At 45.4% G+C, this 25,516-nt stretch overlaps 1 pseudogene; it reads right to left on the reverse strand.

Annotated features, from left to right (window-relative positions):
- Positions 1-5,078: 5,078 nt before the first annotated feature.
- LOC137233078 (embryonic polyadenylate-binding protein 2-like) lies at positions 5,079-5,876 on the reverse strand (annotated as a pseudogene).
- Positions 5,877-25,516: the final 19,640 nt, after the last annotated feature.

A 25,516-nucleotide genomic window follows, 5' to 3' on the forward strand; every position in this document is an offset into this window, starting at 1 on the left:
CATACCCTCTGTTCCATCCTCCTTTTTCTCAGTGCCCATCCCACCTTTATATCAGTCAGGGTTGTGTCTGGTTACATGTTACAGAAACCTCACTACGGTGGCTAAAACAAGTAAGAGGTTTCTTTTTCTCCCTGCAAAAAAGTCCATAGCAAGGTGCTCCACAGCTGGTCCACCAGGTCCTTCTGCTTTTCTGCTCTGCCATTTATGCTGTGTAGCTTTCTTCATTCTCACAGATGGCTGCTGTGTCTGTAGGCATCGTGTTTGCATTCCAGGCCAGAAGAGGGGAAATGGACAAAGGCAGAAGACATGTGCCTGATGAATAGTTTCTTTATTTAAAAAAAAAATTTTTTTTATTGAAGTATAGTTGGTTACAATGTTGCATTAGTTTCTGGTGAACAGCAAAGTTATTCATATATATATGAATATATATATATGAATATATATATTCTTTTCCAGTATGGTTTATTACAGGCTATTGAATAAAGTTCTCTGTGGTATACAGTAGGACCTTGTTGTTTATGTATTTTATATACAGTAGTTGGTACCTGCTAGTTCCAAACTCCTATTTTATCCCTTCCCCACCCCCTTTCCCGTTTGGTAACCCTAAGCTTGTTTTCTATGTCAGTGAGTCTGTTTCTGTTTCGTAAATAAGTTCATTGTGTCATACTTTAGATTCTACCTGTGTTATCATATATCTGTCTTTCTCTGTCTGACTTACTTCACTTAGTATGGTAATCTCTGGGTCCATCCATGTTGCTGCAGATGACATTACTTCATTCCTTTTGATGGCTGAGTAGTATTCCATTGTATATATGTACCACATCTTCTTTGTCTCTTTATCTGAATGGTTTCTTTATATTGGGAAAACAGTTACTTTCCATGAAGCCTCATCCAGTAGATTGATACTTACATCCCATTGGCCAGAAGTGGTCACATGGCCATCACTAGCTGCAGGGGATCCTGGGGAAGTAAGTATAATTGTCACCTGGAAACCCTGGGGAAAAAAATCAGGGTCCTGTTAATAAAGATGGGAAGAAGAGATATTGGGTAAGAAGTTGGCAATGTCTGGTATACTCATCCTCTAGATTTTGCATCAAAGAATTTTGAGGGCAGATTTAGTAAAAACAGGGCTCTTGTCCACGTTGGGATGGGGCAGAGAAGCTGATGGAGCAAAGTTATCCACACGTGAATTAGTATTTGCTTAAATAAGCAAGATCTATTCTAGAACACATTGACTTAGTTTTCATTTTGTGACTTTTTAGCTTTTAAAGGTAAGTTAGAGGGTTTCCCTGGTGGTGCAGTGGTTGAGAGTCTGTCTGCCGATGCAGGGGACATGGGTTCGTGCCCCGGTCCAGGAAGATCACGCGTGCCACGGAGTGGCTGGGCCCGTGAGCCATGGCTGCTGAGCCTGCGCGTCTGGAGCCTGTGCTCTGCAACGGGAGAGGCCACAACAGTGAGAGGCCTGCGTACTGCAAAAAAAAAAAAAAAAAGTAAGTTAGAAATCTAAGTAGACATTTAGGATATATTGCCTATAGGAAACGAAATATTTTTTTCTTAATGCATTCTACTCAATGTCAGGACTTTGCTCTGAGAAAATTCAATTCCAAGAAGACAAGTTTCCAAAATGCATTCTACTAAGAAAGATTAGAGTTGTTTCTGTCTTATTATGCACTAGAATAAAATAATTACAGAGAACAAAAACACCAAGCTCTTGGTACTATAATTTCAATTCTCATTTTTGTCATTGTGTACATAGACATTTGATGTTATTACAGTGGGTGCATACCAATTGGTAGTGATCTATTCTTTTCCATTTAACAGTATTTTATAGACAGGGTTTTACGGACTGACAGTTCATATGGTTATTTTTAGTGACAATGTAATATTGTGATATGCTATAGCTCACTTAGTCATTCCCCTTTGATCAGAGGTTATTTGAAAAATATTTAACAACCGATACCTCATTAACATCGATTAGTCAGAAGAGACCAGGCTATAGAAACAGAGCATGTACTGAAGGCCCCTGCTGGACCTGGCATTAGCTCTTGTTGCTGGGTGTAGAGTGGTCAGGGGTCCATTTGGTGATGGCAAATTTGGTAGTGGATATTTACTAACTGATATGGAAGGACTGCAACAATTCAATAACCAGTTGTAAATTAGCTTTTGCTATACAGTAAGCCATTCCAAAACCTAGTGACTTAAAAAAAAGCAGTACCCTTAGCTCATGATTCTGTGGGTCAGCAATTTGTGCTGGGGTTTGGGTGATTCTACTGGTCCTGACTAGGGTTATTTGTATGCCTGTGGTTTGCTGCTGGTCAGTTAGACAGTCTGCTACTGGGTGCTGCAGGGTCACCTGGTGTGATGGAGATGACTTGACTGTATGTATTTCATCTTCCAGAAGGCTAGATGGAACTTTTCACATGGCTGGATGGAGTTGCAAGAAATCAAGCAAAAAACGTGCAAGGACTCCTGAGGTCTGGGCTTGGAATGGGAACAGTGTGTCTTCTGCCACGCTTAATTGGCTAAAGCAAGTTCCAAGGTCAGCCACAAGGACTCCACCTCTGTATGGGAGATGCTGTAAAATCACACTGAAAACAGGTATGGATACAGGGAAGAGCATAATTTGGGCCATTTTTGCAAAAACTACCATGCTGTTGTATACCAGAATGGCAGACTGAGTATCACTCTGTTAGAAATGAAGCATTTATAGTGTGCATTACTCTGCACATTACGTGTATCACTGCTATGAACATCACATTCTTCCTGATGATTTTACCATTCTCGGCATTAGAAAAATACTTACTAAGGGAGCAAGGTGGGAAGATCTTCACTCATTCTGGAGTCATTCATTCAGCATCCCTCTGCACTAGGTTGGGGGAGGGCAGAAGCAGCGGGCACATTTGTCTGGAGTCCAGCAGGGAAGATACACAGTAGTGGACAGCACAATGTGGAATGTGGCTTCTGCTTTGGTAGTGATGTGTGTGGAGGGGTCTGGGGCATGTGCCTGTAGCCCAGAGGGAGAGATGTGGGTGGGGAATATGTGTGTGTGTGTGTGTGTGTGTGTGTGTGTGTGTGTGTGTGTGTGTGTGTGTCTTATGTAAGGCAAGGCAGCTCAGGAGTAGGTAATGATTGACTTTTTTTTTTTTTACATTTTATTTATTGGCCATCCCACAAAGCTTGTGGGATCTTAGGTCCCTAACCAGGGATTGAACTCGTGCCCCCTGCAGCAGAAGCGCCGACCGCCAGGGAATTCCCTGTAATGACTGACTTTAGATTTGAAAAATGAGTTAGCCAGACAAAGAATGTGGTGAAGAGTGAACCCCAGTATTCACAAGGCATTTTATCCAGATAATGAATGAGGGTGCTCTGGGGCAGGGAGCCAACCAGAGGGATATTGCACTGAAAAGCAGGGCAAGGTCGAAGTGCTTTCAGCCTGCCTTTGACCTTTATCTTGGAGGCAGTGCAGGGCCACCGGTGACTGCACGTTTTATTGTGAAGATTCTCAGGATTAGAGCTGAAGAGGTGGTTTGACCAGTGCAGGCTGTTTGATTCTCTGCAGTTGGGAGCAGGTTCTTGTCCTAGAAGCAGAGGAAGAATCACTTTTCTTTTCTGAACACACCTTGGTTCTCCGAGAAATCACACTAGGAGAAATAAACTTGGCCTCACGTCACATCTTCCATTAAGATAAGATCTAGATGGAGCAAAGATTTAAGTATTAAAAAAATAAGGTCATAACGTATTAGTAGAAAATATGAAAATAGTTTTAATCTCAAAATGGGCAAGACTTTCCCAGAAGTCATAGTAAAAGAGATTGATGTATTTGACCACCTAAAGCAAAATAGAAATAAAAAACACCTGCACTGCAAAAAAACACCACATACAAAGTAAAAAATCCAACAACAAATTAGGAAAAAATATTTGCAATGTGTGGCAGCCTTGCTATCTGGCTATTTAGTTTTCCTAACATTATTTTGTTGAAAAAAATCTTTTTCTTACTGATTCAGAATCTCATCTTTATCATGTGTTAAATGTTTATCTATTTATACACACATTTATTGATGGATATTTTTGGGGGCTTTAAATTTTGTTCCTTTCATCTATCTGTCCTTTCATGTGCCAGCACCATATTAACTTAATTACTGTAGTATTGTAATATATCTTAATATCTGGCAGTCCTCTCACATTGCTTTTATTTTATTTTTTTATTGAAGTATCGTTGATTTACAGTGTTGTGTTAGTTTCAGGTGTACAGCACAGTGATCCAGTTACACAAATATATATATATATATATATATACACATACACACACACACACATATATATACTTTTTCAGATTCTTTTCCATTATAGGTTATTAAAAAATATTGGGTATAGTTCCCAGTGCTATACAGCAGGTCCTTGTCGGTTATCTATTTTATATATAGTAGTGTATGTTAATCCCAACCACCTAATTTATCCCTCCCCCCCTTTCCCCTTTGGTAAGCATAAGTTCATTTTCTGTGTCTGTGGGTCTATTTCCATTTTCACATTGCTTTAAAAAAAAATAACCATTAAGACACGATTCTACTTTTCTATAAAAGGTGTTGGGGGCTTCCCTGGTGGTGCAGTGGTTGGGAGTCCGCCTGCCGATGCAGGGGACGCGGGTTCGTGCCCCGGTCCGGGAGGATCCCACATGCCGCGGAGCGTCTGGGCCCGTGAGCCATGGCCGCGGAGCCTGCGCGTCTGGAGCCTGTGCTCCGCAACGGGAGAGGCCACAGCAGTGAGAGGCCCGCGTACCGCAAAAAAAAAAAAATAAATAAATAAAAGGCGTTGGTCGAACAGCCCTGAGTATGCCGACCGGGAGCACACCCAGCGCCGCCTGGGCCTCACCTGGCTGCAGCTTTGCCCGGTGCCCTCCAAAGCCCCCAGTAGCCCCAGTGCTAGGCCCACACCGTGCGCTGTTTCGTGACCGAGGGCTTCGGCCGTGGGGTGTGAGCCGTCCTCCCGCCAAGTGAAGGGGGCGGGGCAGTGATTCTGCGCAGAGTAAATGGGCCTACGAGGAGCACAGGTGTTTACACTTGACCCAGCTGCAGCCTCTCTCAAAATCGGCTCCTCCCTTCAGTACGGTGAAAACTACGGGAGAATCCGCCGCGCCCCAGGTTCCGCCCTCGTGGTCCGACACGGGCCCTACCCTGGAGGCTGCTGTGGGGAGAGGGTCCGCCCCGGCGCCTGGGTGTCTCTGAAGGCCCTCGCGGTCCGTGGAGCTGATTCCTGGTAAGTTGTTTCTTTTGGGTAGCACCTTGAAAGACGCTCTTGTTCGGCTCCATGGCGGGCTGGGCCGAGCTCTTGGTGGCAAACTCTATGCAGGCATAGCCCTTGGGGTGTCGGGAGAGCTTGTCGCACAGGATGGCCACCTGGAGTATCTCGCCGCAGTAGTTGAAATAGGCCTCCAGCTCCTGGGCCGTGCCGCCGTGCTCCACATTGCCCATGTAGTTGGACCTGTGGTCGGCCTCCACCTTCTCCATGGGGGTGTCTGGCTTGGGGCTCAGCAGCTGCCCGGCCAGCAGGGCCCCGGCGTTTTTCTCTTCCCCCTCTGGGCCCTGGGCCTGCTCCATGGCCCACAGCTTCAGTTTCATGGCCTCCAGCTCCCGGTCCGGTACCGGGCACTCGGCCAGGTCCTCCTTCTCCAAGAGAGATGGCAGGAAGCCCGCGTCTTCCTCGTCCTCTTCCCCCGCTTCCCCTGTCTCCTCCTCCTCCCTGTCTCCAGCTCTGGGGCCCAGAGGGGTCTTCCCGGCCCGGCGGCACCAGGCCCCCCAGCCCTGGGCCTCGGGGTTGGAAGCTCTCTGTCAGGCCTCTGTGGTGTGAGGGAAGAGAGCGAGGCTGAGGAAGGGCCGCATGGCGGCCGGGGCAGGAGGGGAGATAGGCCAGGCCTCTGCTCGCCTCCATGCCCTTACGTTGCTTTTATTTATTTTTTAATTAAAAAAATTATTTATTTTTGCCTGCCTTGGGTCTTGTTGCTGTGCTTGGGTTTTCTCTAGTTGCCGCGAGCTGGGGCTACTCTTTTTTTTTTTTTTTTTTTTTTTTTGCGGTACGCGGGCCTCTCACTGTTGTGGCTTCTCCCGTTGCGGAGCACAGGCTCCGGACGCGCAGGCTCAGTGGCCATGGCTCACGGGCCTAGCCGCTCTGCGGCATGTGGGATCTTCCCAGGCTTGGGCACGAACCCGTGTCCCCTGCATCAGCAGGCGGATTCTTAACCATCTGTGCCACCAGGGAAGCTCCCTCACATTGTTTTTTTTTTTTTTTTTTTTAAGTTTTTTTTTTTGATGATGAGAAACAATGCTGTATTTTATTTTATTTTATTTTGCGGTGCGGGCCTCTCACTGTTGTGGCCTCCCCTGTTGTGGAGCACAGGCTCCGAACGCGCAGGCCCAGCGGCCATGGCTCACGGGCCCAGCCGCTCCGCGGCGTGCGGGATCCTCCCGGACCGGGGCACGAACCCGCGTCCCCTGCCTCAACAGGCGGACCCTCAACCACTGCGCCACCAGGGAAGCCCCCTCACATTGTTTTTAAAAGGAGACTTTTCTTAAAAACGTTTGCTTGGGTTTTTTGTTTGTTTTGTTTTTTTGCATTTGAGGTGTTTCCTATTTAAGAATATGGCACATCTTCCCATTAATGCAAGTCGTTTTTTGGTGTGCATCCCTCAGGGGTAATTTAAATTTTCTTCACATCAATTTTGCACATCTTAGGTTATTTCTGTATATTTTATCCTTCTTGGTTACTATAAATGAGATATTTTCTTCCTTGATAGTTCTAACTGGCTATTAAATTCTTTATATTAATTTCGTATCCATCCAGCCTACAAATTTTTTTTATTGTCTTGGACTTTTATTGGTTGATAATCATACCAACTACAAATAACTTGGCCTCCACTTTTAAATTTTTTTTATACTTTATATTTCTGTTTATTGTTGATTGCTTTGATTAGTATTTCCAGAACCGTTGTAAATAATAAGGGTGATAGTGAGCATTCTTATTTTGTTCCTGGCTTTAATGGGAATGCTTCTTGTGTTTTCCCATTAAACGTGAGGCTGGTTTAAAAAATAGATATAGATATATACCTGTTACATTAGGTAAGCATCCATCATTAGTAACCTTCGGTATAGCCAATTCTTTGGGTTAGCCAAGTATCTGTGTGTGTACCTTTTCCCTCTGTAGAACATCCCCACCCCCTAATGGGAACAGAGCCCCACTTGGGTCAGCTTCTGGGTGAACAGCCAGGATCTGTGGGTGATGCTCAGTCCTGTCCATCAGACCAGGATAGTCTTCCCTTGATTTGTTTTTCAGAAATTGTCAGGTGGTCCTATCTTTATTTTATAAGAGATTAAGTTTTTTTCAGTCCACAGTATGAGAAGATCAAATTTAGAATCATAATTTATTTTGTTGAGTTGTTTTGTTTTTAAAAAAATAAAATTCCTTCTTGAGGTTAATTGTGTCATGGAGGGAACAATATATGCTAGGAACCAAAATAATTAAAAAATTTAAACTTTTTACAAATATATAAAATATTTAACTCTTTATTGAAGAGGTTTAGCTCTGAATGTCACAGCACAAATCATACAGACTCACTAGGTGGAGATATCTGAGGACCAACAGAAAGCAGGCTGTTTCCTCAGAGCATCTCCCACCCATCCTCCCAAAAAGATAGTCTTCCCTTGATCTGGTGGTCTTTAAACTAAAAGGGAAATGATCTAATCACAGCATGGCCAATATGTAGTAACTCAGTGGACACAGGTTAATCACAACAGGAACTCCGTGTTGAAAAGGGAAAATGGGAGATATGGTAGACATTAATTACACTGGGCTATGACAAATATTCCCTTTTCTGGCTGTAGAACACATTTCACTGGTTCGTCCATTTGGACCACCTCTTTCTGCTCCCTGGGAAAAAGTCATTGTCTTCTGAAATCCCCAGCTCTGCCTGTGGGCAACTTTCTTCCTTGTCTTTTATTGTTCAAGACCATAAATGTACTGACTTCCAGTCAACTTAGATTGCTAGCCACAGACAGATAGTACCTCTCCTAGCAGAATTATGTCCTCTTCCATCTGTGTTTGTGATTGGCTGGCTTTAGACTGAGTTAATCTCCCTTGTAATGTTGGGTGGAAGGAAAGAAAAAGACAGCTAAAGTCCATCAAAATTTGGAATTTTCCCCAATGCTTCACCTTCATTGGAAGGTTGTCTGTCTTCCAAGGTACCACGAGTGATGGTTTAACCAAGAGCTCTGTGTGGAATAACAAGTCATCATATGACCAGCTTGTGATGCCATATTTTATGTGAGATGTTAGTAATTGCTGGGTACCTCTTACTCAACAATGTTAAAATGTAAAAAATGGCCCGTGACGATTGTAATGTGCCCTCAATTATAAGATGCAAATCAATTTCAGAAATGTTAAAATGGACAAAAAAATGTGCACCTTAGATATGATGAGACATATCACGTCTGCACCTTTGCCATCGGCTGTCCCACCGGCTCCACTTGGACAGCGTCTCATTTATGCTTTGCTATCTGAGGCTCCCCACCTGCGGGTACCAAATTCTGTTTAAATTAGAATGAACTATTGTTGTTCTGTCACGTACAACGTTCCTTTTCCACTTGTGGTCCGAGGCAGTTGCTCCAGCTCCAGGAGTCATGACCACTTTTCCAGCAGCAGGAAGGAGAGAAGGGAATAAAAGGGACATTCTCTTTCCCTGTAAGTATATGTCCAGGAAGTTGCTCAGACCATTTCTGCTTTATATCCCATTGTGTGGAACTTAGTTACATAGTCACACTTAGCAGGGAGAATGAAATTTTATTCTAGGTAGCCAAGTACCCAGCTAATATTCAGGTGTTTGATTACTATAGAAAGAAAGGATGAGACCCGGGGAGAACTAACTGTTTCTAAAGGTTTGTAAGATAATCTGTAAAAAAGTTTCTCTTTTTTTATGGGCAGGGGGTGCCCATGCCATGCGGCTTATGGGATCTTAGTTCCCCGACCAGGGATTGAACACGGGCCCTTGTCAGCGGAAGCGTGGAGTCCTAACCACGAGGCTGTCAGGGACTTCTCAAAAAATTCCTCCTTTTATTAAGAATGAAATCATCCTAAGAATGTATGTAATTTCATTACATGCCTTTTAAGCGTCTCTGGAGATGATTAATCCTGAGCCCCCGACTCAGTCTGGGTCCCTTGTCCTGTAGTGTAGGACACGGGCTGTCACTCTGAAGTCCGTAGCAGCTTTGCACAGTAGAATCAGGCTTTTGTTTTTGTGATTCCTTGATTCAAATCCGGCCCCACCAGCAGCATGCGGACCCCACCAGCGAGAAAAGGGATCATGTTTGCTTTGGTCACCACTGGTAGTCTAGCATCTAACACAGAACCCCGCATACAGTGGGCGCTTGGTAAATTTCCAAAGAATACATGAGTGAATGGACAGTTTCTGTTTTGTGTGAAGTTTCTCAGGAAAATAGCGAATATCTCTCTGCCCCCTGCCCCCCAGCCCATGGCTCCTTCCCGCGTGCAGTAGCTCTGACGAGACAGTTAATAGGACAGGTGGGTGGCTTCTGGTGTGAAGGCTGCAGCTTCCAGGCCCACCTCCCAGGGTAGGGACATGAGGAGCTTTGTATTAATGGTGGAGGGGAGCCCTGAGAGCTTTTGCAGACAATTCTGGGGAGAGTGCACAGAGCCGTCGGCAGGGCCAGGCTGTGAGGCCATTAGCCCTGGGGACAGGGCCTGTTGGAGAGCCCTGTCCAATTACCGGGAGTGCGGGTGGCAGGAAGGCGTGGCCAGGTTCACATGAGTCCCAGGCTGCTGGCGTGTCATCTAACGTGGCAGGCCCAGCGTGACCCTCCAGCCTTGTGGAGCAGAGCGATGCCAGTTAGCATTTTTTGACTTTGGCAGGATCAGCAAACCAGGCCGAGGCATCTTTTCTTGCCAACTCATTAAGGGTTGGGCTGGGGCCGCAGGAAACCTGCAAATTCAGGCCTCTTAGCAGGAGAGAAGGGCTGGGGCATTTCCTCAGCTGCTCATTCTCTTCCTTCTTTGTGGCTTCCCTCTTGCTCTCTTGGGGTTGGCGGGGGGGCTCCAGGGGAGGCTGGAGGAAAGAGAGAGTGTGGGGTGGTAGGGAAAAGATGGCACAGAGGATACCTCCCTGAAGTCTCAGTGTCTCCCTGCCTTTCTCAGAGAGCCACAGGTCTGAGGGGCTGTGGACCTGCAGCTGCAGACCTTTTATCAATCCAGAATGTTCTCTTGCCAAGTTGGTTCAGTGTTACCAGCATTTAAAGAACTTCTGCTGTGTACCAGGCCCTGTGTTGGGCTCCGGAGGTCCCGCGGTGTCCAGACATGTAAGCAGGTGTCCTCGATGTGACGAGACGTGGGAAGTGATAGAGGCATATCCTTGACAGCAGGTATACCCAGGAGAAGATGCTTGGGTCGAGGCAGATATCCGGGAAGCTTCTAGGGGAGTAGGGACTTGAGCAGGCTTCACAAAATGAATGATGCTTGGCCGATGGACAGGGGTGTCCAAAGAGAAAAGTCACAGGGGAGCCAAGCAACATGGCGCACTTTGAGAACTACCATACCCCGTGCTGCTCCAGGTTAAAGTGTGCTGCTCACTTACCAAGCACCAGGGAGGGGAAGGTTCTCAGTGTTTTCAAGGTTCCATCTCTTTTAGTCCTCACAGTATCCCTGAGAAGGAAGAACCATTGTCCCATCTCACAGTTCAGGGCCTGGGGCACAGGGAGGTTAAGTGACGTAGCCAGGATTCATCATTAATTAGTAGTTAGTAAGGAGTGGACTAGGCTTGTTGGACCTTTAAGCCCAGAGTGATGATAGTGGTGGCAGCAAGAATCTAACAATGGTAGTTAACACTCACTGCATACTCAGTAAGCACCAGATACTGCGCTAAGCATTATTTCAGTTAATTCTCAACACATGCAAGTCTGTCCTGTTTTATCCCCACCTCACAGAAGAGGATGCTGGGGAATGGTTAAGGGATTGAAGCCCTTTACCAGTGGGTGAAGGTTTGCTCCCAGGCAGCCTTAAAGCAAAGCCTGTGCTCCTAACCACTGCCCTTTTCCGGGTGTCTTTTCCTGGAAGGGCAGAGTGAGGGAAGGCGGGTCTGGAGAGGCAGGCTGATAGGCCCCAGACCCCGGAGGGCCTTGTGTGCAGCACACAGGCCCACAGGCCACGAAGCATGGCAGTCGTGGAGTCGGGCTGCCCGCTGCAGGGCCCATGGCTGCAGTGGGGGCCTGCTTTGGAAGGGCGGCCCCAGGATCTCTTCCATGAGTCCAGCTGGGGTCCAGTGTCCTTGAGTTCCACTTTTCTCCTCTAACTAGACTGTCAGGATCTGCCGGGGTGCGGGCTGTGCCGTCTGCTTCACTGTGGTCTCTTCAGTGGCTGCTGAGCTCTTAGGGTCACATCACGATCTAGTGATGGAATGACTGCAAGGTGGAAGAAACCAGCCTCACTGCTCAGGCTTCCCTGGGTTGCCTTGGTCCCGGCCAGAGCAGCCTCTGTCCGTTGAGCCTCGTGCTTCCTGAGCTCGGCACCTTGACGCACGAGCCTGCTCCTCCAGCCTCCCCATTTCAGTAACTGCGGCACCAGTGTGATGGTTAATTTTATGTACCAACTTGACTGGGCCACAGGGTGCCCAGATATTTGGTCAATCATTATTCTGGATGTTTCTCCAAGGGTGTTTTTGGATGAGATTAACATTTCAATTGGTAGAGTAAAGCAGATTGCCCTCCGTCATGTGGGTGGGCCCCATCCAACCAGCTGAAGGCCTGAGTAGAACAAAATGACGGACCCTTCCCTAAGTAAAAAAAATTCTCCAGCAGACTTCTTTGGGCTTTATCTGCACCGTCGGCTCTCCCGGGTCCCAAGCCTGCCCACCCACACTGCAGATCTGTACTGCGGCCCCCATAATTGCATGAGCCAATTCCTTAAAATAAATCTTTCTCTCTCTCTCTCTCTGTATACACATTCTATGAATTCTGTTTCTCTAGAGAAGCCTGACTAATACGATTGTCCTCCCAGCTGCTCAAGCAGAAACAGAGGCGTCATCCTCTCTCATTACCTACAGCACTGAATCAGTCACCAAATCCTGTGGCTATCACTTCTCAAAGCGCTCCCGTGCCCGTCCACTTCTCATCACATCACTGACACCTCCTAGGCCAGGGCAGCAGCCCCTCCCCCTGGGTGGCAGCAGCACTCACTAATTGGTCTCTGCGCTAGTCCTGCCCCTTCTCCACCCAATGTTCACACAGCAGCCAGAGTAGTTCTTACAAAGGCACATCTCACCCTGTCACTCAGCTGTTAAATCCCTTCAAAGGCATCCCATGGATCTCAGGATAAAGCTGTGATATCAGTTAGGTTTTGCTGCCTAACAAATGTTGCCAAACATAGATACTAACAGGCATGTATGGCTTATGATTGGTAACTTGGTCTGGACTCACCAGGGTGGTTCTTCTGGGCTTGTCTGGGTTGACTCATGATTCTAGGGTCAGCTGGGAACTGGCTGGTCTAGGAGGGACTCAGCTTGGATGGCTGGGCTTTGTTCCACATAATCGCTCATGCTTCAGGATCTGGGAAGTGTCCTAAGAGAAAGAGAGCAGAGGCTCAAGGCATCTAGAGGCCCAGGCTCAGAACTGGCATATCGCTTCCTCTGCATTCTGTTGGCTCAATCAAGAGAAAAGTCCAGGTCAGATTCAAGGGGTGCGGAGGTGGATTCCAGTTCTTTTTTTTTTTTTTTTTTTTGTGGTACGCGGGCCTCTCACTGTTGTGGCCTCTCCCGTTGCGGAGCACAGGCTCCGGACGTGCAGGCTCAGCGGCCATGGCTCATGGGCCCAGCCCCTCCGCAGCATGTGGGATCTTCCCAGACCGGGGCATGAACCCGTGTCCCCTGCATCGGCAGGCGGACTCTCAACCACTGCGCCACCAGGGAAGCCCGGATTCCACTTCTTGATGGGAGGAGCTGCAAAATCAGATTGCAAAGGGGCTAGACTCTGGTAGGGGAATAACTGTAGCCACTTTTGCAACTGACCACAGCCCCAAACCCTTAGCCTGGCCTATACAATTCTTTGTGATTTGGGCCCTGTCCTCTCCTTCTTGGCATTCCAGCCCCAAAGGCCTCCTTTCAGTCCCTTGAACCTGCCCAGCTCTTCCCACTCCCGAGACTACACACATGCTGATCCTTTTGCCTGAAATGCCATTCCTTCATTCAGCTGGACAATTGGTCGTCATCTTTCAGGTCTCAGCTCAAATGTTGCTTTTTTGGGAAAATCTTCGTTGACTAATCTGGACTAAGTAGATCAGTTTCTCCAGTTATAAATTCGCAGTGTACATCATTCTTTTCTCAGTAGCACTCACAGCACTTGGAATTAAATAATTATTATTTTGAATGTTTGTGTCATATCTGTTTTCTCCTAGACTGTAAACTCCATGGACTTCAATTAATTAACTCATCTGTTTACCGAATGTTTATTGAATACCGATTCTGTGCTAGGCATTGTGCTGAGGTGCTGGGATTATGGGTGGTGAAAAAATAGACCCAATTCCTTTCTCAGGGAATTTGTAATCAGATGGGGACACCAACATTAAGAAGTAATTACCAAAGCAAAAGTAAAATTGCAGTGGAGGTAGTTCTACAAAGAAGGGTTACATAGTGCCACGGGGCAATTTGACAGGTAGGAGGGCAGGGAAGGTTTTGCTGTGGGCTGAGATGTGGAAAGTAAGTGTCAATTAGGCAGAGGTGGAGGGTGGAGTGGGTGGAGTGAGACAGCTGTGACCCCACTTCTGGTGGGAGGGAGAATGTGGGGTACAAAGGACTGACAAGGGAGGCTGGAGGGCAGAGACAGAGGGCCAGACATTGTTACAGCACAAGCTTTGGGAGTTAGACTGGGTGTTCTCTGCTGGGTTGGGGGATACCATGAACTTGGCTTTGAACATGATGAGTTTAGGGTAACTTGGAGATATTCAAAGGTTTCTCTAGAGCAGGCAGTTTTACAGGTTTGGAGTTCAGAGGAGAGGTCTGAGCTGAAGATATATGTGGGGTGGTCATAACTAAAGCTGCAGTCATACATAAGACCTTCTATGGGGTGGCATATGAAGGGTGGCAGCTCTTCGTTTTTTTTTTTTTTTTTGGGGTACGCGGACCTCTATGGCCTCTCCTGTTGCGGAGCACAGGCTCCAGACGCGCAGGCTCAGCGGACATGGCTCACGGGCCTAGTTGCTCCGCGGCATGTGGGATCTTCCCGGACCGGGGCACGAACCCATGTCCCCTGCATCGGCAGGCGGACTGTCAACCACTGCGCCACCAGGGAAGCCCAGCTGTTCATTTTTTGTGTGCCTTGGATTCCTTTGGTAGTCTGGGAATGCCTATGATTTTAAATGTGTGAGATAAAATGTATAAGATAACAATGGAAACCAATTATGTTGAAATACAGTTATCAAAATACTAAAAATAAATTTGTGACATAGAAGTATAGACATTTCTTTATTAACTCATTAAATAACAATACCCAGTGGCAGTTCTAATAATTACTATCATTGTAAAGTAGTGATGAATACAGATTTCGAGAAGTCTGCTACAGCTGTTGTGTGGGATGAAGATCCCTGGAATTTTTCTTGGGGACAAGGTGACAGGTTCTGCTAATACTGCCGTGGTTTGTTGTTTGCATTCATAATTGAAGGAATTGCTAAATGTCAGTAAGAGGAAAGTGAAAAAGAAGATGCAGTTTTTTTCACATCCAAGTTCACTGACCCCCTAGGGGCCTGGGGCCCCCAGGTTAAGACCCTTGGTCTAAATGAAGAGGAAGAGAGTGCTTAGGATGCTAGGATAGGGTCTTGGGCCAAGCAGAGGAGGATAAGGCTGAGAAGGGCTAAAAGGGAGACCTGGCAGGTAGGTGGGAAAATGAGTTTTGTTTGTAAAATCCATGGAAAACCAGTGATCCATGAAGGGGGTGGTCAGTTATGTCAAATGCTGGAAGTTCCATGACGTAAGGACTGATAAATGTCTGTTGGATTTGGTGGCTTTCCAGGGACTATTTGTCTTGCTTATTGCTTAATTCCTGGTGCATTTCAGGGCTCATGGTGGGCATTCAGTATTTGTTGAAGGGGAGGATGAGTTGCTATCTCTCCTCATCAGGTCCTGTGGGAACTTGTCTGCCTGATGGAACAGTCAGTGGAGCCTGCAGACACTTCCTGAAATCGATTTCCTGACCAAGGGTACTGTCTACAGGGATCAATGAACCCCCAGAGTTTTGGAGGCTCTCATGTGAGCCACGCCCTTGGGATGGAAGATAAAGTGGCCCCTCCCCATCTAGGATGGTTGGGTTTCAGGCCCTGGCCCTCAGGATGGCCCTCACTCTGCCCTATCCACAGCCACCAGGTTCTCCCATAGAGTTACTGATACTCAGAGCTGGATGTCACCCAGTGGAGGTGACTTCCTCTGAGGACTCACCTTCGTCTCTGCATTCTCTGCTAGTGCCTGGTGGCCGCGGGGTGGACCCCTGTTTTTGACAGGTGCTCTGTGTGTGCTGGGAGGTCTGGATTATCACTGCAGATCTCAAGCCATTTGTCCAGTCTCCCCACTCGACGGCATCTTCCTGTGAAGTGGGTCACTTCTGCTCCAGTGCTATGGGGTGAGGGAACCTCACTGAGTCGTGCAGGGTCACCGTAAGTGAAGTGGCCGTTATGAGTTTCTGTCAGGAAGGTTTTGCTTGTAGATCTGAACTGTTGAAAACAGCAGAACAGCCTAAGATGGTGGCTGTGCCAGTGGAGGCAAGAACTTGGCAATGAGAATAACACAACTTGGGATTTGGTAAGGATTTAACACTCATTCAGTTTCAGGGGTTTCAAGCTGTGCTCCAGCGATCCCAGAGGGCTCCAGGATGGGGATAAGAGAGACCCACCAGGTGGGACTCAGGACCTGCACGACCCACTGGAGCATCTCCCTTATGTATTGGAACATCTCTTATATACACTGAGCACCTCTACAATCTCATTGGTCTCAAGAAAGAATTCTGCTGCTCAAAATTTTGAAAATCACTGATTTAGTCCAACTCCCTTATTTGATACAAAAGGCGACTTAAGCCCAAAGAGATAGAAGGCTGAGCCCAAGGTCATGTAGATAGTTGGCAGCAGAGCTAGAACTGGAACTCAGGTCACACAGATAGTCTTTTTTTTTTTTTTTAGCATCTTTATTGGAGTATAATTGCTTTACAATGGTGTGTTAGTTTCTGCTTTATAACAAAGTGAATCAGCTATACATATACATACATCCCCATATCTCCTCCCTCTTGTGTCTCCCTCCCACCCTCCCTATCCCACCCTTCTAGGAGGTCACAAAGCACTGAGCTGATCTCCTTGTGCCAAGTGTCCATCGATAGATGAATGGATAAAGAAGATGTGGCACATATATACAGATAGTCTTTTTTGTGGTTTGATTACATAAATACTTATGAAGTCATACATATTACCATTTATTTGTGTATGTAGACACCATGCTTATACATGCATCGTTTCTCCTAACTGCACGCCCTCATGGTGAGTTTGTTTGCTCTGAAAGGTGTTTGGGGAAGGGTGCTTAGGAGTCTTAAAATCTGGAAGCTCTTTTTGACTTTTCTGGCTGAAGAAGCACAAGGTAGATTGAGCAGATCTATGAAGATGTCGAGTGTTTGCCACATACAGAGAAAAGCACCCCCAAAGAAAATGGTCCAACGAGGTTAATAAAGGTCCAGCATTCCTTGGAGACCTGGGACATTAATCTGCCAGCTACAACCTCAGAGGGGTTAATGGAAATTGTGAAGCAGTAGCTCTGCATATTGAAAAGTCTAAAAGTAGCTCCGGAGCCACCTCCTGCACCTGGGATAGACTCCATACTAATTTCAGCTGCTTTGTGCCAGGCTGGCCCACCCTGGATTTCTTCGAGCTACATCCAGAAAACCCCTGCAGTGCCCTCAGCCATGAGCAAAAGAGTGGGGGGAGCTAGATGGAATGTGCCTGGTTATGAATTATGTGCCAAATCCCTTCCCACAGCAAGGGGGCTGTGCCTGTGTGTGAGTGTGTGTGAGTGTGTGTGTGTGTGTGTGTGTGTGTGTGTGAGAGAGAGAGAGAGAGAGAGAGAGAGAGAGAGAGAGAGAGAGAGAGAGAGAGAGAGGGAGAGGGAGGGAGGGAGGGAGGGAGGGAGGGAGACAGAGAGAGAGTTTCAATGTGTGTGGTATCTCAGTTGGACTAGAGCATACAGGCATCCTGAGTCTTAGAACCCTATTTTTTTTTAATCTTCATGAGCCTAGGGCTTGTCTCGTTCAAGTCCCCTATTTTTCACACCAGGACCCTCTAGACCAGAGAGGGCTTATGGAGTTGACCCCCTTCCTCTGTGCTTCTGTAGCTTCCTGTCCTGCTCCATCAAAGCCCATCTCAGCTGGTACCTGTCTGTCTCCCACGAGTCTTGATAGTGGGCACTCTGTCTCATTCAACTTTGATGCCCAGTGCCTGGCGGAGGGTCTTGGCACATTGGTGGTGTTCAGGAAATTTTTGTTTTTGTTTTTAATTAATTAATTAATTTTTGGCTGTGTTGGGTCTTCGTTGCTGCACGCGGGCTTTCTCTACTTGTGGTAGGGGGGCTACTCTTCGTTGTGGTGTGTGGGCTTCTCCTTACTGTGGCTTCTCTTGTTGCAGAGCACAGGCTCTAGGTGTGCGGGCTTCAGTAGTTGTGGCACGTGGGCTCATTAGTTGTGGCTCGCGGGCTCTAGAGCGCAGACTCAGTAGTTGTGGTGCACGGGCTTAGTTGCTTTGTGGCACGTGGGATCTTCCCGGAGCAGGGCTCCAACCTGTGTCCCCTGCCTTTGCAGGCGGATTCTTAACCACTGTGCCACCAGGGAGGCCCCAGGAAATTTTTGTTGATGGATTGATTGACTGAATGAGTGAATGAATGAGTGAGATTTCTTAGGAGAAATATTCTAAGAGTCAGATTTTCCACAAGGAGAGGCAGAGAGGTCATGGGAAAAGTTTTTGAGCTGAAGCCAAGCGCTACTTCCTTTTTACAAATTAAGAAACAATAATGGGGACTTCCCTGGTGGTCCAGTGGTTAAGACTTCACCTTCCAATGCAGGTGGGGTTTGATCCCTGGTCAGAGAGCTAAGATCCCACATGCCTAGTGGCCAAAAAACTAAAAAACATAAAACAGAAGCAATATTGTAACAAAGTTAATAAAGATTTAAAAAATGGTCCACATCAAAAAAATCTTAAAAAAAAGAAACAATAATGCCTTTCATTTCTATAACATTTATGATTTCAAAATATGTTCATTTGATCCTCCTGATAACTTGTGAGAAAGACTGGAGGTGTTTGTTACCCATACTGTATGGATGAGGAAGGTGAGGCCCTGGGAGAATCAACGCTTCCTCAGGCCCACACAGTTGCTGAGAGGCCAGGGTTAAGTCCTCTAGGCATCAGCCAGAGCCTTGTTCTAGAAGCAGGTGTCCTGTTGGATTGTCTTAGAAAACCTTGCAGGAAATCTCTGAGTGAGAGAAATCATGGCCAGGCATTTGGTGAAAGAAAACCAGAGTTAGCATCTGTTTAGTGCTTTCCAGACCCTTTGATGTGCTTTCTCACAGATCATCTTGTTGGTCTCCTCTATGCCCCTGAGATGTGTCACTCACATTGTGTAGGCAAGGCAACAGGATCAAAGCCATTGATTTGCTCCGGTCCGCTCACGGATAAGTGATGGCATTGGAGCTGGGCCCAGGTCCTCAGTCATCCGAGCCCCAGCTCCAGCATCTGTAGGCCAGGCATCAGCCCAGAGATTGACAGGGCAGGTTTGAGAGCTAGAAGATCTCATAATCTAAGGAACCTGGGTCCCGCACACAAGGTGGTGGGCACTCCCGGTTTAAAGGCTGTGGTGCTGGGAGACTGGTGGGCAGGTTTAGAACCAGCGGAGAGAGGGAAGTTGAGAGAGGAAAAATCCTGCAGAAGATGGAAAAGTGAGCAAAACCAGAGGGACAGGAAAGAAATCAGGGATTATACCAGCTGGACATGGGTGGGAAAGAATGATGTAAGTTAAACGCATGTAGACAAACAGAACATAGAGTTCTCCCTCTGAAATGCCTTTCAGTGGCAAAATGTAAAGAGATGTTATTTTTGTGTTTGTGACATTTTAGGCTTCAGCTACTTGTAATTGAAAATGCAAAGAGAAAATCCCAAAGCAGCCTAATTTATTCGTTATCGAGTTAAGGAAAATGACAGAGGAAGGACACGGCACTTAGCTGCTAATTGCCATTCTTTGACAACCCACCAAGACCATCCTCAGCTTATTTCAAATAGGAATGTTCTTAACTCCTTATTTCTGTCACTGACATCACTGCTGAGGGAAAGGTGGTGAGAAAAGACCACAGAAACACATCAGGAACCATGAATCACAGCAAGGTGAAGAAAATTAACAGTGTCAGAGAGAGGCGGCCCTGGACAGAATGTACAGCCCCTTCGGAATAAGGGATGGGGGCCCTGGTGGGGCTTCCTGGCCTTTGAGTCCCCTCTGTTCCCCAGATGGCAAGCAGAGCTCCCTCCAGACCTCAGCCCTGCAATCTGCTTCTTCTCTTTGTTTTAGGTTTTGGCTGATCTTGGATGTAATTTTGTCTTCTAGGATTTCCGATAAATCTCCGAGCAGGAAATAATATAATTTTTTTCCTTTCTCCTCCGTGAAAGGAGGGCAGGACCTTACAATAAGTTTCTTTGTGAAGGAGGATGGATTGAGATGTTTGGAGGGTAGGAAGGAATTAAAGGAGGATTGTAAGTAAAAGGAGCTTGGTAGTGCCTGACGAGTGAATCCCAAACTATCGTGAATAGCTGCTACGGTCAAGTTCCCGTCCCCCAAACCCTAACCATGCATTTCAGCTGCATCCCTACCGCCTCCTCCTCCACCAAGAAATATTCCCAAACCTTCACGTGTCAAATATATAATTTTCAAAATGCTAAAAATGCCACTCAAACAAATATAGAATGAAAATGTGTCAAAGATTTGTTGAACTCCTTAATTATTGAGGGGACCGAAGGATGTTAAGGATGTTCCCAAGAGAGGGTGGTGACCTTGAGGTCTAACTCTTCCCGGGCAAGGGCCCTCCTTGGCTCTACAAGGCCCCACAGTGTGGCCGTAGCTTTTGTCTTTGGCTGTCTTGACCCCTGAGGAGGGGACAGCTGGATGAGGCAGCATCACCCCATCTCCAGGGTGCAGAGAGCTGCCGGCACCCAGCTATTCTGTTGTTAGATTTTTAAAGGAGCACTCGCTTCCCCTCATAGCTCTGTGTTGGTTGTCACGTATAGGATGTAACAAATTCTTCCAAGAGGCAGATGAGGCTGTTCTCTTTGGAAACTGAGTTGAATGGGATTGATTTTTAGGTGGCAGCTCTTTCTCAGGCAGGTTTAAGGTAAAAACGGTCAAGAGATGCGATTGTGAGGAATTTTGAAATCGGACTCGAGCGAGTGCCTTGCAAAGACTGTTTTGGAGGCTCACTTGATTCATCTGAACACATAGGAGGTGCAGAACAGTGTCTGCTGAATGCATCATCTCAAGACGGTCCCCTTTTCCAGGAGAGGGTGTAGAAGGGCTGGTAGGAAGTGGGGAGGTGTCGTGCTCATTGCTGAGAGCAATTTCTTGCCCTCTAGCCCCCATTTCATATTCCACCTCTTTTCAGAAGATGAATTCGAGAGTATTGCCTCCTATTTCCTCCTCTTTGTGATGACATCACTGTCATGATCCTCATGGTTGGCAGTTTTTGGTGACTCACCACTTTGCTATTTTGGTGGCTGTACATTTCAGGAGATAATTGCCTTCCCCTCCCCCTGAGCACCACACCTGCTCACATTTGGAGACTTCCAGAATGACAGCACCTTGCCAGGCAGCGGCTCCCTGAGCCTGGTGGTGGGAGTGAGAGTAATTATGAATGAAGGAGGGAAGTGACACAGTGGGTGAAAAGACAGGCCTGCTCCCGCAGCTGGGAGCTGTCAGTCCTGACATCACCCCGAGGCTCAGCTCTTCTTATTCATGAGGAAAAGAGGGAAACTGCCTGGGAATGAAGGCTGCTCCCCTGAGACCAAGCTCTGCGTGGGTGCTCCAAGTGTTGAAATTCTCCTGAGAGAGAGGGGGCTTCTGAGGAAAACTTCCAGAGCATGGTGTTCTGGGATTTTCTTCTTAATGGGAAAGAGGGTTCCTATCCTTTCTGAGAAATCCCCTCGTTTCTTCTGAGGGAGCCCAGGTCTCTCAATAGGCCATGTTCAAGTTGGCTTGGTAAACCGAGATTCTGGCTCAAACGTGCTTCCTTTCTGACCCATCCTGCTTTAAGAGACAGTAAGTGACCCCAAGTGACCCCTGCTGCCCCCGAATCCCTTGTAATAATCTTCTCTAGGGGCCAAAAGGTAACTTTAAATATACCTGCTCATGGTATATCTTTCATGATGATTTAAAATTCTTTTTTTTCTTTTATTGAAGTATACTTGATTTACAATGTAATGTTAGTTTCAGGTATACAGCAAAATGATTGAGTTATACATATATATCTATTCTTTTTCAGATTCTTTTTTTTTCTGACATCTTCATTGGAGTATAATTGCTTTACAATGGTGTGTTAGTTTCTGCTTTATAACAAAGTGAATCAGTATACATATACATATGTTCCCATATCTCTTCCCTCTTGCGTCTCCCTCCCTCCCACCCTCCCTATCCCACCCCTCTAGGTGGTCACAAGCACAAAGCTGATCTCCCTGTGTCATGTGGCTGCTTCCCACTAGCTATCTATTTTACGTTTGGTAGTGTATATAAGTCCATGCCACTCTCTCACTTTGTCACAGCTCACCCTTCCCCCTGCCCATATCCTCAAGTCCATTCTCTAGTACGTCTGTGTCTTTATTCCCATCTTACCCCTAGGTTCTTTCATTTTTTTCTTAGATTCCATATATATGTGTTAGGATATGGTTTTTGTTTTTCACTTTCTGACTTACTTCACTCTGTATGACAGACTCTAGGTCCATCCACCTCACTACAGATAACTCAGTTTCGTTTCTTTTTATGGCTGAGTAATATTCCATTGTATATATGTGCCACTTCTTCTTTATCCATTCATCTGATGATGGACACTTAGGTTGCTTCCATCTCCTGGCTATTGTAAATAGAGCTGCAGTGAACATTTCGGTACATAACTCTTTTTGAATTATGTTTTTCTCAGGGTATATGCCCAGTAGTGGGATTGCTGGGTCGTATGGTAGTTCTATTTGTAGTTTTTTAAGGAACCTCCATGCTGTTCTCCATATTGGCTGTATCAATTTACATTCTCACCAGCAGTGCAAGAGGGTTCCCTTTTCTCCACACCCTCTCCAGCGTTTATTGTTTCTAGATTTTTTGATGATGGCCATTCTGACTGGTGTGAGATGATATCTCATTGTAGTTTTGATTTGCATTTCTCTAATGATTAATGATGCTGAGCATTATTTCATTGTGTTTGTTGGTAGTCTGTATATCTTCTTTGGAGAAATGTCTATTTAGGTCTTCTGCCCATTTTTGGATTGGGTTGTTTTTTTTTTGTTATTTGTTATTGCATGAGCTGCTTATAAATTCTGGAGATTAATCCTTTGTCAGTTGCTTCATTTGCAAGTATTTTCTCCCATTCTGAGGGTTGTCTTTTGGTTTTGTTTATGGTTTCCTTTGCTGTGCAAAAGCTTTGCAGTTTCATTAGGTCCCATTTGTTTATTTTTGTTTTTATTTCCATTTCTCTAGGAGATGGGTCAAAAAGGATCTTGCTGTGATTTATGTCATAGAGTGTTCTGCCTATGTTTTCCTCTAAGAGTTTGATAGTTTCTGGCCTTACATTTAGATCTTTAATCCATTTTGAGCTTATTTTTGTGTATGGTGTTAGGGAGTGTTCTAATCTCATACTTTTACATGTACCTGTCCAGTTTTCCCAGCACCACTTATTGAAGAGGCTTTCCTTTCTCCACTGTACATTCCTGCCTCCTTTATCAAAGATAAGGTGACCATATGTGCGTGGGTTTATCTCTGGGCTTTCTATCCTGTTCCATTGATCTATCTTTCTGTTTTTGTGCTAGTACCATACTATCTTGATTACTGTAGCTTTGTAGTATAGTCTGAAGTCAGGGAGCCTGATTCCTCCAGCTCCATTTTTTGTTCTCAAGATTGCTTTGTCTATTTGGGGTCTTTTGTGTTTCCATACAAATTGTGAAATTTTTTGTTCTAGTCCTGTGAAAAATGGCAGTGGTAGTTTGATAGGGATTGCATTCAATCTGTAGATTGCTTTGGGTAGTAGAGTCATTTTCACAATGTTGATTCTCCCAATCCAAGAACATGGTATATCTCTCCATCTATTTGTATCATCTTTAATTTCTTTTTTTTTTTTTTACATCTTTATTGGAGTATAATTGCTTTACAATGGTGTGTTAGTTTCTGCTTTATAACAAAGTGAATCCGTTATACATATACATATGTGCCCACATCTCTTCCCCCTTGCGTCTCCCTCCCTCCCACCCTCCCTATCCCACCCCTCCATGCGGTCACAAAGCACCGAGCGATCTCCCTGTGCTATGCGGCTGCATCCCATTAGCTATCTACCTTACATTTGGTAGTGTATATATGGCCATGCCTCTGTCTCGCTTTGTCACAGCTTCCCCTTCCCCATATCCTCAAGTCCATTCTCTAGTAGGTCTGTGTCTTTATTCCTGTCTTACCCCTAGGTTCTTCATGACTTTTTTTTCTCTTAAATTCCGTATATATGTGTTAGCATATGGTATTTGTCTTTCTCTTTCTGACTCACTTCACTCTGTATGGCAGACTCTAGGTCCATCCACCGCATTACAAATAGCTCAATTTCGTTTCTTTTTGTGGCTGAGTAATATTCCATTGTATATATGTGCCACATCTTCTTTATCCATTCATCCGACGATGCACACTTAGGTTGTTTCCATCTCCTGGCTATTGTAAATAGAGCTATAATGAACATTTTGGTACATGACTCCTTTTGAATTATGGTTTTCTCAGGGTATATGCCCAGTAGTGGGATTGCTGGGTCGTATGTTAGTTCTGTTTGTATTTTTTTAAGGAACCTCCCTACTGTTCTCCATAGTGGCTGTACCAATTCACATTCCCACCAGCAGTGCAAGAATGTTTCCTATTCTCCACACCCTCTCCAACATTTATTGTTTCTAGATTTTTTGATAATGGCCATTTTGACTGGTGTGAGATGATATCTCATTGTAGTTTTGATTTGCATTTCTCTAATGATTAATGATGTTGAGTATTCTTTCATGTGTTTGTTGGCAGTCTGTATATCTTCTTTGGAGAAATGTCTATTTAGGTCTTCTGCCCATTTTTGGATTGGGTTGTTTGCTTTTTTGTTATTGAGCTGCATGAGCTGCTTGTAAATTCTAGAGATTAATCCTTTGTCAGTTGCTTCATTTGCAAGTATTTTCTCCCATTCTGAGGGTTGTCTTTTGGTCTTGTTTATGGTTTCCTTTGCTGTGCAAATGCTTTGCAGTTTCATTAGGCCCCATTTCTTTATTTTTATTTCCGTTTCTCTAGGAGGTGGGTCAAAAAGGATCTTGCTGTGATTTATGTCCTAGAGTGTTCTGCCTATGTTTTCCTCTAAGAGTTTGATAGTTTCTGGCCTTACATTTAGGTCTTTAATCCATTTTGAGCTTATTTTTGTGTATGGAATTAGGGAGTGAACTAATCTCATACTTTTACATGTACCTGTCCAGTTTTCCCAGCCCCACTTATTGAAGAGGCTTTCCTTTCTCCACTGTACATTCCTGCCTCCTTTATCAAAGATAAGGTGACCATATGTGCGTGGGTTTATCTCTGGGCTTTCTGTCCTGTTCCATTGAGCTATCTTTCTGTTTTTGTGCTAGTACCATACTATCTTGATTACTGTAGCTTTGTAGTATAGTCTGAAGTTAGAGAGTCTGATTCTTCCAGCTCAGTTTTTCGTTCTCAAGATTGCTTTGGCTATTCGGAGTCTTTTGTGTTTCCATACAAATTGTGAAATTTTTTGTTTTAGTTCTGTGAAAATGCCAGTGTTAGTTTGATAGAGATTGCATTGAATCTGTAGATTGCTTTGGGTAGTAGAGTCATTTTCACAATGTTGATTCTCCCAATCCAAGAACATGGTATATCTCTCCATTTATTTGTATCATCTTTAATTTCTTTCATCAGTGTCTTATAATTTTCTGCATACAGGTCTTTTGTCTCCTTAGGTAGGTTTATTCCTAGATATTTTATTCTTTTTGTTGCAGTGGTAAATGGGAGTGTTTTTTAAATTTCATTTTCAGATTTTTTATCATTAGTGTATAGGAATGCAAGAGATTTCTGTGCATTAATTTTGTATCCTGCTACTTTACCAAATTCATTGATTAGCTCTAGTAGTTTTCTGGTAGCATCTTTGGGATTCTTTATATATCGTATCATGTCACCTGCAAACAGTGACAGCTTTACTCTTTCTTTTCC

The sequence above is a fragment of the Pseudorca crassidens genome, chromosome 10 (assembly GCF_039906515.1).
Source record: "Pseudorca crassidens isolate mPseCra1 chromosome 10, mPseCra1.hap1, whole genome shotgun sequence".
Lineage (NCBI taxonomy): Eukaryota > Metazoa > Chordata > Mammalia > Artiodactyla > Delphinidae > Pseudorca > Pseudorca crassidens.